At 39.6% G+C, this 14850-nt stretch overlaps 1 protein-coding gene across 5 annotated transcripts in view; it reads left to right on the top strand.

Annotated features, from left to right (window-relative positions):
- The window catches only part of EPB41L2 (erythrocyte membrane protein band 4.1 like 2), a 221906-nt gene that overhangs the window by 5279 nt on the left and 201777 nt on the right, over nucleotides 1–14850 (top strand). Inside the window, exon 1 of one of the 5 annotated variants that reach the window (XM_047732188.1) lies at nucleotides 8827–8957. The exons of the other annotated variants lie outside the window; for them this stretch is intronic. The gene's annotated coding sequence lies outside the window, so the exon portion shown is untranslated. Of the gene's footprint in view, nucleotides 1–8826; nucleotides 8958–14850 lie in introns of those variants that run through there. 5 annotated transcript variants of the gene reach the window in all.

Below are 14850 nucleotides of genomic sequence, written 5' to 3'. Positions count from 1 at the left end.
AAGACATTGTATCTAAACTAAAGCTTTTATTTTCTAACTGAAAAACCAGTTTCCCCTTGCTTTGCTCTTTTTATGGCCTCACTATCAATCTCTTCGAAAAAAAATTTCAAATACATAGACATGTTACCTTCTGATTGCCTTATTCCAAGATAACTGTGATTTTTTAAAAAAGATTTTGTTTATTTTTTTGAGAGGAAGAGAGGGCATGAGCAGGGGGAGGGGCAGAGGGAGGAGAGAATCTCCAGCAAACTCCACACTAAGCTTGGAGTCTGACAGGGGAGCTCAATTTCATGACTCTGTGATCATGACCTGAGCTGAAACCAAGAGTCGGACGCTTAACCAACTGAGCCACCCAGGTGCCCCCAGGTTTTTGGAAACTCTTCATATAGTTCTGATTATCTTCTCTCTAATCATCTTTTCTAAGCCCTGAATTCAGGTTTCTAGATCTGTTGAGGTAGAACTAACATCATGATAACAACAGTGTGGAGTTTAATCATATTTTTGAGTTTCCTATATATTTTACCCATATAAATACACATCCCACTATCTTAAAGACATTAAATTAAAATGTAATTTACATTTTGCCATAATTCTTATGTTCTTTTTCTTTTTGCCCAGACAGGCTACAACTTAGATTCATTCACCCAGAGGACTGAAAAGGAGCATTGAGATTATTTAGTTTCATCATGTTTAATGTGTTAGTGGGGAGGGTATTGCCCAGTGTGGTTTATGAACTGTCTGACACCTTACTAAAGTATGTGTGTATATGTGTATGTGTGTGTATGTGTGTGTGTATGTGTCTGAGTATCAGAGAGATTTTTGGGAGCAGGTTTTGAAAACATTTTGGGAAACAAGATAAAAAACTGCTGTTTTAGTTCAGTTCTTATTTTTTTTTTTTTAAAGATTTTATTTATTTATTTGACAGAGAGAGAACACAAGTAGACGGAGAGGCAGGCAGAGAGAGAGAGAGAGGGAAGCAGGCTCCCCGCCGAGCAGAGAGCCCGATGCGGGACTCGATCCCAGGACCCTGAGATCATGACCCGAGCCGAAGGCAGCGGCTTAACCCACTGAGCCACCCAGGCGCCCCCAGTTCTTATTTTTGAGATTAGGAAACCTCCATCTTACTGGACTGATTTATTTCTAGAGCTACCATGCAGCTGTATTCTGGGAATTCCCTTTGCCTTTCTTCCTGGGCTCCCACACTACTGGGTTCTAACTCTCTTTATTTGACTATATCCTTCAGTAGGTTCCAAGAAAGTGCAAGTGGAAGGTGAATTTTTTGAAACCTTGCATGTCTTGAAGCAGCTTTTTTCTCTTAATATGCATTTTTTTTTTTTTTTTTAAAAGCAGGCTCCATGACCACTGTGGAGCTTGAACTCACAACCCTGAAATCAAGAGTCGCTTGCTCTACCAACTGAGACAGCCAGGTGCCCCTAAAATTCCTGTTTGTACTCTTAACCCACTGAGCCACCCAGGCACCCCTCCTGTTTATACTCTTATGGTGAATGCTTTTATAGTTTGGCTGGGTATAGAATTCTAGGTTAGTGATTACTTAACCTTTGAATTTTTCAGGCATTATTCCTGTGAAATCTGGCATACTAGTGCTGTTGAGAGGGAGTGATGCAATTCTAATTTCTGCTTCTGTGTGTGTGGCTGGTTTGTTCTCTTTAGACATTTTTAGGATTTTCTCTTTGAACTTGGTGTTCTGAAATCTCATGATGGTTTGCTTTGGGTGTGGGAGGGTTTTTACTCATTGTGCTGGGCACTCAGTGGGGTTTTTCAGGTTGGAAACTCTTGTCTTTTAGAAATGTTCCTCTATGATAATTTCTCCCTCTGTTTGATCTTTCTGAAACTTCTCTTATTTGGATGTTGGATTTTCTAGATTGACTTTCCAATTTTATTAGTGTGTTTTTTGTTTTTTGTTTCTGTCTTATACCATCTCTTTGTCTTTTTGTTTGACTGTTGGCTTTCTTCAGTGTTTTCTTCTAAACTCCCTACTGAATTTTTTTTTTTCCTATTTTCCAATCTGCTCCTTGGTCACTGAATTTTTTTTCTGGTAATGTTCTTTTTTTTTTTTTTTTTTTTTTTTCCTGTGTGTAGTATCTCCAATCTAACCCACCTGATGGTCCTTTGCATTTGTTTTCCTTCTGGAATGCTCTTCCCTCAGATACCTGCATTACTTACTCCCTTAACTCCCTCAGATCTTTGCATTCTGTGATCATTTATTTGAAACTTTAACTCCACTCCCATACCTACCCTAGTATGCCTTAAAGCTCTTTTTCTTTCTTTTTTCTATAGCATGTATTATTATCATCTGAGTGTTAACTGCAAGAAGACGAATATTTTGTCTGTTTGCACTTTGTGAATATGTGTTGACTGAGTCATCGGGCCTCCTTGTTTTCTTGTTGCCCCTCACATCTGCTCTCCTGGTCTAGAGTTCCTAAGTCTGGAGACTTCCTTCAGTTGCTCTAGAGAGTGTACTTCTTGTCTTTTGGCTGCAAAGGCTGGAAGAGAGAAGGAGAAAGGAGGAGGGGTTTCAGCATTCCACCTGCTGTTTTCAGCTCCGTCTTTCACCTTAGCCCTCAGTGGCTTCTGGAACCTCTACTTCCTAGGCTCCCAGGGCCTCTCCCAGCACTCAGATTGCTTCTTGTAGGCCTCCACCAGAATATGGATTCAGCTTTGGCTTCCTCTGCTTTGCTAAGTCAGTTACTTTGTACATCTGTTTTCCATCTTCTCAAATTCTGTTGGTATATCTCATCTGCTGGCCTATCCCTTCCCTTTTTTTTTGGTCCCTCCCCTTCTTTAAAAAAATTTCCTTACTGTCATTTTAGTGTGGTTTTGGGAGGGACTAGAAATTAACTCATGTTCAGTCCACTGATTTAGGGTTTTAAATTGATAAAAATAAAATTCCCAAGATGATTGTGGTACTCACAGTTTGGTAAGGACTGCAGCCATTATAAAATTGTCCCTTTTTTCATGCCCGATACTCAGTTGAACTTCAGATTTTATATATATATATATTCATACATATATGAAGAGAAAGAGAAAGTCAGATGATTGAGTCAACATCTAGGGTGGATGGGAGTGGATGACTGATATGTTTTTATTTTTTTTTATTTTTTTTATTTATTTTATTTTATTTATTTATTTTTTTAAAGATTTTATTTATTTATTTGACAGAGAGAGATCACAAGTAGACGGAGAGGCAGGCAGAGAGAGAGAGAGAGGGAAGCAGGCTTCTTGCTGAGCAGAGAGCCCGATGTGGGACTCGATCCCAGGACCCTGAGATCATGACCTGAGCCGAAGGCAGCGGGTTAACCCACTGAGCCACCCAGGCGCCCAACTGATATGTTTTTAAACAAGAAGGTGCTTCCTAGGAAGACTTCAGCAAATGTATTTTTTTTTCCTTGTGATAAATTCAAGGATTAGTTCAGTACAAATGCTTACAAATCTTACAGTTTGTACTTGAATTAGATTTAAAAATACACAGTAGGGGTGCCTGAGTGGCTCAGTCGGTTAATCATCCACCTTCAGCTCTGGTCATGATCTCAGGGTCCTGGGATTGAGCCCCACTTTGGGATCCTTGCTCAGTGGGGAGGCTCCTTCTCCATCTCCCTCTGCTCCTTCCTACTGCTTATGCTCTTTCTCTCTCCCTCTCTGTCTCAAATAAATAAAATAAAATCTTTAAAAAAAAAATAAACAGTAAAAAGTGTGGTGGAGGGGCGCCTGGGTGGCTCAGTGGGTTAAAGCCTCTGCCTTCAGCTCGGGTCATAATCCCAGGGTCCTGGGATCGAGGCTCACGTCGGGTTCTCTGCTCGGCATGAAGCCTGCTTCCTCCTCTCTCTGCCTGCCTCTCTGCCTACTTGTGATCTCTGTCTGTTCAATAAATAAATAAAATCTTAAAAAAAAGAAAGTGTGATGTATGTGTTTCAGAAATGGCAACCTTGGGATACCTGGGTGGCTCAGTCAGTTAAGCATCTGCCTTGGGCTCAACAAGCCCCACATTCTCCCTTTCCCTCTGCAGCTCCCCGCTGCTTGTGCTCTCTCTCTCTCTCAAATAAAATCTTTGGGGGGCAAAAAAAAAAAAAAGGAATGGCAATCTGATTTTAGAGTGTTCTGAATACCTTTATCTTTAGACTTATATGTGGTTTGCATACATGTATTTAAATATTCTTTGAATATGGATTCAGTGAATAGAGGAAACGTGCACTCCTACGGATTCTGGTAAATACTTTCAGGGGAAAAATTTTACTACTAGGACATGAGTAGGGGGTGGGAATTGCACTCATGTGAAGATACACATATGAGAGGTTTTTGTTGTATGGACTTTGGGGTAACAGAAACAGAGTTCTGAATAAGGTAGTGGCTGTACAGTGTGAGGAAGCCCAGAAGACCTGAAGAGTCATAGGTGTGTGTGGTTAGTGGAGGTTCAGTTGTTTGGTGGGTTACCTGATTTATAAATTCAGGTACTCTCTTCCTTAATGTAGAAGGTGCTGCAGACAATAGATAAGGATAGTATTTCCCCAAAGTGTATTCATATGTTAAAATGAGTTAAGTACACAGATGAATCTTTTTCTTTTAATGGTTAAATATATGTATTAGCGTACATCAGTAAAACAGACATGTGCTTCAAACCTATGATTTCTTTGGTATTAACTTAGCATAAGGGTAAAATAAAGTCGGTATTTTTTAAGGAACTTGATTTAAAGATAAGTATCTTTGTCTTTAAGTGTTTGGATTTGGCAAAAACTATAAAGTTGGTATGTGAGTAAAGTTTGAGAAACATTGGGTGTGTTCAAAATACCATTTTCTTCATCAAGGTCATTGATAGATTTTTTTTTTCTTTCTCCTAATAAATAACAGCATAAAACTGTATGTGATGATTGAGGCATAGACTTCTAATGGTTTTCTTTTCTTTTTTAAATTGTGTTTTAATTTGTAAAGTTTTTTTTTCTTTTTTAAACTAAATCATTGGAACATTTTCTCAATTGATTTTTTTTTAAAGATTTTATTTATTTATTTGACAGAGAGAGAGAGATCACAAGTAGGCAGAGAGGCAGGCAGAGGGGGAGGAGGAGGCAGGCTCCCTGCTGAGCAGAGAGCCCAATGTGGGACTCGATCCCAGGACCTTGAGACCATGACCTGAGCCGAAGGCAGAGGCTTAACACACTGAGCCACCCAGGCACCCCATTCTCACTTGATTCTTAAAACAATTTCATACCCTGTGTCCCACAGAGTAGAAAAGTGAGTCAGGAAGAGGTTAAACTTACCCAGAATCATTCAGTTTCTTAATGGAGCTTCAGGCACACCCAAAGCTTCCTTGTGTCCTGAGTTGTTCCCTCTGCTCTGTGCTCTTCTGCTGCTAATGGAGTTGCCAACTGAATTTTTCTTGGAGAACTCAGGAAACCTGCCAAGTTTTGTAGCTAGAGGTCTGTCCTGTAGCTCTCATCTATTTGTATCTTGAACCCTGAAGGTAGACAGAGCTAGGTCTTCCAAAAATAGTTCAATAAATGTGTCAACATTTTGAGATACTGTTGAAAAAAACAAGGAAGTAGAAGTCCTAGGAGATTATTAGAAAATGGTGCCAAATGCCTTCACTAGGATTTGAAAAGCAAATGTGGCAGGGTCATATGCTAGACAATGGTGCATATTCACCCTTCATTTGGGGAGCCCACTTAAACTATGATAATTTTTCACTTTTCCCCAGTATGCTCTCTTTAATTGCTTTTGGACTGTGGTAGAAAAGCTGCTAAATGAGCACCTTACTTGAAAAATTTTCTTTAATCCACTTCTCCTAAGGAGAAAAAGAAAAACTTGTTTTTCTTAATAAAATGAATACAAATTTTGTATGGAAAATGTTAAAGTGTCAAGAAATGAGTTTGGTCTGTCTACTGACAAAGAAATCAAAGTTTATCCACGAGCTTGTAACCAGAACTGTTTTTGGATCTTAGCCCTTAAAATCAACATCAGTAAGGCCTGCATCTTAATTTCCTTAATGCCAAGATTGTCTGTTTTAAATTACACACATATGGGGATATGAATACATTTGTTCCTCCCCCTTCCCCCACCTGCAACAGAAAAATAAAGGTATGTGGAAGATCTTCTTAACTTTTGCAGCTCTGCAATGAAGAGCCGTAGATGTGGGCTGCATGTGTGGTACAGATGTGGCTCGAGCTTGTCTCCTCATTGAGACCAGTTCACTTTTGTCCCCAGTGCTGTAAGCTTGAATGGAAAGACCCCGGGGTAGGTTTTCGAACATTTGATAGACCTGTGATCTGTGTGTTACTTGCTCTGCGCACCACACATGATAGCAGTGAAAGATAATGTGGCACTATTTTCAGGACCTTTTTTTGGTTGGTGGATTTTTTTTTAAAGTCCGTGTTTTTTTTACAGTATCTGGTTATTCATTGAAATGGCTTTTTGTAGAAGGAATGTCCCATTGCTTAGTTACAGAAGAGTGTCTTTATTTTTAAACTTTTTTATTATGGAGAGTTTTAGATATATTTAGAAGTAAAGAGAACACTAGCACAGTGACCCCCAAGGACCCTCACCCAGCTTTGATAATTGCCAGGCCATAGCCAGTTGCGTCTCATCTATATTTTCCTTTCCACTCCCAATACTCCCCTCTTCCTGGGATTATTTCGAAGCAAATTCTAGACATCATCTAATTTCATTGGTAGATAGGTTAGATATTTCCTCCTGTCCCATCTTCTTGGCACATGCTTTTTAGTCTCCCAAAATGAAGTTCATTACCGCTTTTGAAGAATTAGAGAAATTAGTTTCTTTGTGACATGGTCGGTTGTCATGTTTTTGGAATAAATAACTGACTCTTGTTTCGATCAGTGAAAGCAGTTTCATCTAAATGTAGGATTGTAGACATAGGAAATGCTTTGGCTACTGCTAAAAATCCCTAATACTTTCTAACCCAAATCAGAGCTGATCTTCAAATTCTAGTATCTTCTCAAGGTAGTATTGCTGTTCTATATACATTTTTCTCCCAGTGGTTCCTATATTTACACCAGACTTGAATGATTTTAGATTTTCCTTTTTTTCTCCTTTCCTCCCTCCCATCCTCCCTCTCTCTCTCTCTCTTTCATTCTTCTTTTGCTTAGCATGGTTTAGTTGGCAATATGTTGGAAAAAGACCAAGTGAAACATTTTTTTTCAGCTGACTGAATTTTAATGGGACTACACAGTTATTGTGAAATCAGATCGACCTGCCATGTGTATGGTCTGGCAGTGTAGAGGGGAAAGTGCATGTTTCAAATGTGGATCATATATTAGTTCATAAATCCTATCTGTAAATCAAAAGGTTGGCACTATAGCTGAAGCTGACAATCACTTAGTAGCTGAAATGTGTTTCCTAATTAATAAAGGCAGGATTTTTATGTGGGAGGTGGCTTATTGTGTATTTTAATTTTTACATTTATTTATTTATTTATTTAAATTTATTTTTTAGACAGAGAGTGTGCGTGAGTGGGGTGGAGCAGAGGGAGAGAGAGAATCTTAAGTAGGCTCCACGCCCAGCTCGGAGCCCAGTGTGTGGCTAGATTTCACTACCCTGAGGTCATGACCTGAGCTGAAATCGAGAGTCAGACACTTAACCAACTGAGCCAGGTAGGCACCCTAATTTTTTACTTTTAAGTAAAATACAGTTTAGTATGTTTCCTTTGTAAAGTCATTACGTGCTGAATTATTTTAAAATGTACTTGGTTGAAATATATTTTAATGTATTGTTTATTTTCTTTATAAAGACATTACATGTTAAATGAGAAAATATATATTTTTTTAAAGATTTTATTTATTTATTTGACAGAGAGAGATCACAAGTAGATGGAGAGGAAGGCAGAGAGAGAGAGAGAGAGAGGGAAGCAGGCTTCTTGCTGAGCAGAGAGCCCGATGTGGGACTCGATCCCAGGACCCTGAGATCATGACCTGAGCTGAAGGCAGCGGCTTAACCCACTGAGCCACCCAGGCGCCCTTAAATGAGAAAATATTGATAACATTTCTTAAATACTTAATATGTGTCAGATACTGTTTTAGGAGTACTTTGCTTAGTGTTTTTGTTGAATCCTTGCTGTAACCCAGTGGGGTAGGTCTTCTTGATCTAGGTTTACCTGTAAGAAAATGGAGGCACCATAAGGTCACATAACTTGCTCAGGGTCACTCAGCTAATTAATGGCAGAGCAGGGATTTGAACCTGGGTGGTCTGGTTCCAGAGCCTACAGTCATAACTGCTGTCCTATATGATCCCTGAAATACATGTAAATTCCTTCTTCATACCCTATTCCTACTTGCATTCTCCTTCCCGGTGGTAACTATTTTGAACCATGGCCAATACCACACTATTGCATTAGTGTGTAATTTTAATTTGATCACTGTGGGTAGTTTTCCTTCAGAAACTGGAAAGCAGTCAATGAGATTCTACTCTTTACTGGCTGTAGTTATGAAGAACGGGGGACAGGTGGAAGCATACAGAGCCTAGCAAGATGGTAACTGCTGCTGTTTGCCTTCCTTTCCCCCCAACTGTTTTTTTTTTTTTTTAAAGATTTTATTTATTTATTTGACAGAGAGAGATCACAAGTAGACGGAGAGGCAGGCAGAGAGAGAGGGAAGCAGGCTCCCCGCTGAGCAGAGAGCCCGATGCGGAACTCGATCCCAGGACCCTGAGATCATGACCTGAGCCGAAGGCAGCGGCTTAACCCACTGAGCCACCCAGGCGCCCCATCCCCCAACTGTTTTTTTAAATGGAATGTTGAATCCATCTGGAATGTTGACAGGTCACAGAGGAGTTCCTGAAGTCAGTAGTTCATTGACCGATCAAAATTTTTGCCTTCGCTTGAGTACCTTGAAGTGTCAGGTGTATTGGAGCTTCAGCTGTCATTGATCTGTCCAGAAAGAAAAGACTTTGTGGGAGTTTGTCCTGGGTCTTTAGTAACTGGAATTTTAACAAACCAGGTACCTGATACTTCTTTTTCTTCCCCCTTTTCCTGGAAGGAGCAGAGGGTAGAAAGAAAACTGTTCTAGCCCCAAGTCCCGGTTCAATCAGTTACTAAGTGTGACATTGGGGAAGTGATGTTGCTTCTTGTGTCTTTCTCTTAAATGGTTCAGGTGCCCTGAATTATGTCCTAAAGATGTCTGTGGTTCATTCGTTCATCTCTGTGGAGAAAGTCCACAGATTGCCCTTCCTTAAAGGAAAAACATAGACATAGGATTTGGGCAAAATACTTGATAAAGCTTTGATGGTATCTTTTTAAAAAATATTTTATTTATTTAATTGAGAGAAGAGAGAGGAGAACATGAATGGAGGAGGAGGGGCAGAAGGAAAGGGAGAATCAGATCACCTCATTGAGCAGGGAGCCCCATGTGGGGCTCAATCCCAGGACCCTGAGATCATGACCTGAGCCGAAGGCAGACACCTAACTGACTGATCCAACCAGATGCCCCTCATGGTATCTTCGTAGCAGTTTTGGGAAAATGCTGTTCAGTTGTGGGAAGTCTGTGGCAGTGTGATTATTACTGAAATTTTAATCTTGGTTATCTCCTATCTAAATTTTTTTTTTTTTTTTTTGCCAGTGATTTTTATGATGACAGTCAAGGACTACTGATCAGATTTACAGATGTCATGGATGTTTGTAGGGAAATCTAATAAGAGGTATACAGATTGTTTCATTAGCTACACAATCGGTTGAACTAAATAAGATGAATTTTTTGGGAAATGAATGTTAAGTCTGCTTGATTATCAGCCCCTTAAAAGAGTGTTAAGACAGTGCTGTGTTGGCCTTCTTTTCAATGTGAAGATACATTAAAACATAGTAGATGCCTTTGTATTCCTCTGTACAAAACATATTGACTTGTGGTCTCAACATAGGGCTGCCATTACTCTAATCCAGGTAATAGATGGCCATGTGGTCAAATCTGTTGAGTGCTTTCTTCCCCTGTATTATTTGTGACATTCTTGACATAGCATTGTCTTTGAAGTTCTCTTTTGACATTTGCAGTGCTTTGTTCTACATTTGGTCTTTGAAGACTTCTTTTCCTCTCACGGTCTCTTCAGCTTTTCCCTGATTCCTGGGATTCTGTCCTCAGCCTTTGACTCTTGACTCATTTTGTGTCACCCAAGACTTCACCTGCTATTATAATCTGTTAACAGTTTTTCTAGGCTAAGTCTTCTTCACTTCAAGGAGTCTCTACCAGTATCTTAAAGGACATTTTTAAACGAATATGTGAAATATTTAGAGTGGAATGTGGGCTGTAACCGATGATTCTGCTTTGGCTTGGGATATTTTGTTGGTTTTTAGGTACTGCATTTTAAGGGCTATGTCGTACATACTACATAGTACATGATACTATGTTCCATAAAAACGAGTGAAAGATTAGACAAACTGAAGCATTGTCCCTGAAGGGTGCCTGGGATGTTGAGGTTAGGAGAAACCATAGCAACAGGAAGAACTAGCTGTTGAGATAACTGAAGGGGCAAGCAACTTGTTGTGGTGTTTTGAGAGCTATCTTTTGAGCACTGACTTGCTGGCTTGCTTGCTAGCTTGCTTTTTTAAATTAATTAATTTATTGGGGAGAGAGAAAGAGAGAGGATGAGCAGGGGGAGGGGCAGAGGAAAAGGGAGAAGAGACAAAGCAGACTGCCTGCTGAGCACAGAGCCCTACTTCGGGCTTGATCCCAGGACCCTGAGATCAAGCTGAAACCAAGAATCGGACACTCAATAGACTGAGCCACCCAGGTGCCCGTTGAGTATGGGTTTCTAACTTTTTTTTTTTTTTGGACAAAACCCAGCATAAGGCATAGATTTTATATCTTGGCCCTTTATCAGTATGGAAGTCTGTGTGTGTGTCTGTGTATGGGAAGAACAGAAACAAGCTTCATAAAGTAGGTCTTAGCTTTACTATGTGCAGTTCACTCTGAAATTTTCTTTTCTATGTAAATAATAATAATAATAATAATAGCAGTCAACTGTTTACTAACTTGATTTTACAACTCATGAATGGACTGTGATCTGTGTTTGAATAACCCTTTTTTTCATGGGTAAAACAGATCTGGAGAAGGAAAGTTTCCTTTTTGGTATAAGAGGAGCTTTTTGACAGTTGGAGCAGGCAGACTGGAGTGGGCTGTCTTGGGAGGAAGTGACTTTCCCAGGATTTGAGGGACCTCCGCCGGATACTGGTAATTGCCTCTTGGGAGGTGGGAGGACAATTCACTGGGTGGGAGGTGGGACTTTGAGGCTACCAAGTCTTAAGATTTTATGATTCTCATTTTGTGACTTGCTAAAATTTTAATAATGCGATTAATTTTTTTTATTGTGTTATGTTAGTCACCATACAGTACATCAGTTTTTGATGTAGTGTTTCAAGATTCATTTATTACATATAACACCCAGTGCTCTGTGAAATACATGCCCTCCTTAATACCCACCACCAGGCTAACCCATCCCCCACCCCCTCCTCTCTAAAACCCTCCATTTCTCAGAGTCCACAGTCTCTCATGGTTTGTCTCCCTCTCCGATTTCCTTCAACTCACTTCTCTTCTCCATCTCCCAATGTCTTCCGTGTTATTCCTTATGCTTCACAAGTAATTGAAACCATATGACAATTGACTCTCTCTGCTTGACTTATTTCACTCAGCATTATCTCTTCCAGTCCCGTCCATGTTGATACAAAAGTTGGGTATTCATCCTTTCTGATGGCTGAGTAATATTCCATTGTATATATGGACCACATCATCTTTATCCATTCATCTTTTGAAGGGCATCTCGTCTCTTTCCACAGTTTGGCAACTGTGGACATTGCTGCTATGAACACTGGGATACAGATGGCCCTTCTTTTCACTACATGTGTATCTTTGGGGGTAAATACCCAGTAGTGCAATTGCCGGGTTATAGGGTAGCTCTATTTTTAATTTTTTGAGGAACCTCCACACTGTTTTCCAAAGTGGCTGCACCAACTTACATCCCCATCAGTAGTATAGGAGGGTTCCCCTTTCTCCACATCCTCTTCAACATTTGTTGTTTCTTGCCTTGTTAATTTTTGTAAGGCAGTCAGTGTTATTTCAGGATGAGAAATACTAATTCTAAATTTATTTGTTAATATTCTACTTTAGATAAAAAATGTCTCTGTTCTTTTTTAGATATTAACATTTTTTAAAAAGTTAAAAAATGTGTAGGCTATCTTTGTTATTCCCTTTTTAAAAATGAAACAGCTTTATTTGGAGAGTTTTAAATATATACCAAGGAAATTGAATAGTATGATGGTTCTCCCCACCCAGTGCATCCTCATCACCCAGCTTTAACAGCGATCAACCAGCAGCTAACCTTGCTTTATCTATATCCCTATTCATTTCACCCACAACTGGATTATTTTGAAGCAAATCCTAGGCATCTTTTTGTTCCATCTACATATATTTCAAAATATCTTTCTTTTAAAAAAATTTTTTTTTCTATTTTAAGTAATCTCTATACCCAACGTGGGGCTTGAACTCGACCCTGAGGTCAAGAGTCGCATGCTGCTGTAACTGAGCCAGCCAGGTGACCCTTGATATATGTTTCTTTTTTCTTTTTAAAAAAGATTTATTTATTTATTTGACAGAGAGAGAGAGACCACAAGTATGGGGAGTGGCAGGCAGAGGGAGAGGGTAAAGCAGGCTCCCCTCAGAGCAGAGCCTGATGCAGGGCTTGATCCCAGCACCCTGGGATCATGACCTGAGCCGAAGGCAGACACTTAACCGACTAAGCCATACAATATCATTATTACACCTAAACAAATTAACGGTTAATTTTTAATATCATCAAATATTCACTTTGTTCAGATTTCCAATTTGTTTTTGTTTTCTTTCAGTTTTTTGTTTGAAATAAGATCCAAATTAGGCGCATACATTGTGGAATAGTGATTCTTTTACAGGTTGGGTCTCTCTTTCTCTTTTTTATGTCCTTGTAGTTTATTTTTTTGAAGAACTTGGAATGTTTGTCCTATATCATTCCTATAAATTTTATTTTGCTGATTTTATCCTGTGGCATAGTTTTAACCTCTTCCTCTGTTTTGTAAATTGATAGTTACATAGATGCTTTTTATCAGCTTCAGGTTCAGTTAAAAATTTTTGTTTTTGTTTTTGCTATGAATACGTTTTTGGTTCTGTTATTTCTTAAAACCACTCAAAGAGTATAGCAAGACTAATTGTAAAGGCGATTGGATTTCTTACTTAGTTCTTCATTTTCTCAAATCACCTTGAGCCAAATTTCCCATAAAAACAGATGGAACCACTTAGAAATTTGGGAAGATAATAATCCTCTGCAAACACCACATCCAAATACAAATTACACAAGAGTTTCTAGGCCAGCTTCCTTTCCAAAAAGGGAGAAAGCAAGATGCCTTAGTAATTTCTACAGACCACAAACCAGGTTTTCAGTTAAAAGTGAGACATTTTACAGTAAAATCAGTCTTGATTTTTCTAGCACAATATGGAAACATTTCAGTTTTGCTAGTTAAATTTCCCACCCAGTAAGCAAGCATTGTTGGTGACTAGCCACCCCCCCCACTTTGGGGTTGCAAGTAAAAGGATAAAAGTGGGAAGACACAAAGTCAGAAAGCACAAACAATATATGTGGCAAATCAAGTAAAATCAAGTAAATGTGTTCTGTGGTGATCACTTTTTATTATGAAAAACTTCAGATGTACAAATAGAGAAGATAGTGCAATGTACATCCATATACCTCCACCTAGTTCCACCCGACCCCCCCACCCCGTTTAGAACACTTTGTTAAAGTTGGGTATGTGTCCACACTGTGTTCACCAGTGGTGAACCTTTTTTCATTTGTGGTGAGCCTTGTGGCATAGGCCTTAAAACCGTTTTCTTTCTCTTGTCAGTGTTGGTAAATTTTTTGTTAGAATTTATTTTACTTTAGTTGGTATTTATTATGTTAGGTCGTAGATGAAGAAGATTCTGTGATTAGGTAAAGGTGCTTTGACAAGGCTTCTTTGCCAGCTTTTTTTTTTTTTAACTTTTTATATTGGAACCTATAAAACATGGAGTAATGAATCTTCATGAACCCATCTTCTAGCTAGTTATTAACATATGGTCAATTTTATGTCATCTACATGCTGCCAAACGCCTGTCTCCCTACCTTGTACCTTGCTGGATGGTTTTATTTATTTATTTTATTTTATTTTATTTTATTTTTTAAAGATTTTATTTGACAGAGTGAGAGGGATCTCAAGTAGGCAGAGAGAGAGAGACGGGGAAGCAGGCACCCTGCTGAGCAGAGAGCCTGATGTGGGGCTGGATCCCAGGACCCAAAGACCCGAGCTGAAGGCAGAGGCTTAACCCACTGAGACACCCAGGCACCCCTATTTATTTTCTTTAAAAGACTTTTTTAAAAATTTATTTGAGAGTGAGAGGGAGTGCACGAGCAGCAGCAGGGGCGCGGGGGTGGGGAAGGGGGGTGGGGGGGTGGAGAGGAAGAGCAGACTCCTTGCTCCTCAAGGAGACAGAGGCAGGGCTCAATCCCAGGACCCTGAGATTGTGACCTGAGCTGAAGGCAGATGCTTGACTGACTGAGTCATCCAGGTGCCCCTTGCTGGATGGTTTTTTTTTTTTTTTTTTTTTAAGATTATTTATTTATTTCTTTGACAGACAGAGATCACAAGTAGGCAGAGAGGCAGGCAGAGAGAGAGAGGAGGAAGCAGGCTCCCAGCTGAGCAGAGAGCCCGATGTGGGGCTCGATCCCAGGACTCTGGGATCATGACCTGAGCCGAAGGCAGAGGCTTAACCCACTGAGCCACCCAGGCGCCCCTTGCTGGATGGTTTTAAAGCAAGTCCTAGATATTATATCACTTCACTTGTTAGT

The sequence above is a fragment of the Lutra lutra genome, chromosome 6, assembly GCF_902655055.1.
Source record: "Lutra lutra chromosome 6, mLutLut1.2, whole genome shotgun sequence".
NCBI classification, from domain to species: domain Eukaryota; kingdom Metazoa; phylum Chordata; class Mammalia; order Carnivora; family Mustelidae; genus Lutra; species Lutra lutra.
The sequence above is the reverse complement of the archived record's forward strand: the minus strand, read 5'-3'. Positions and strand labels throughout refer to the sequence as shown.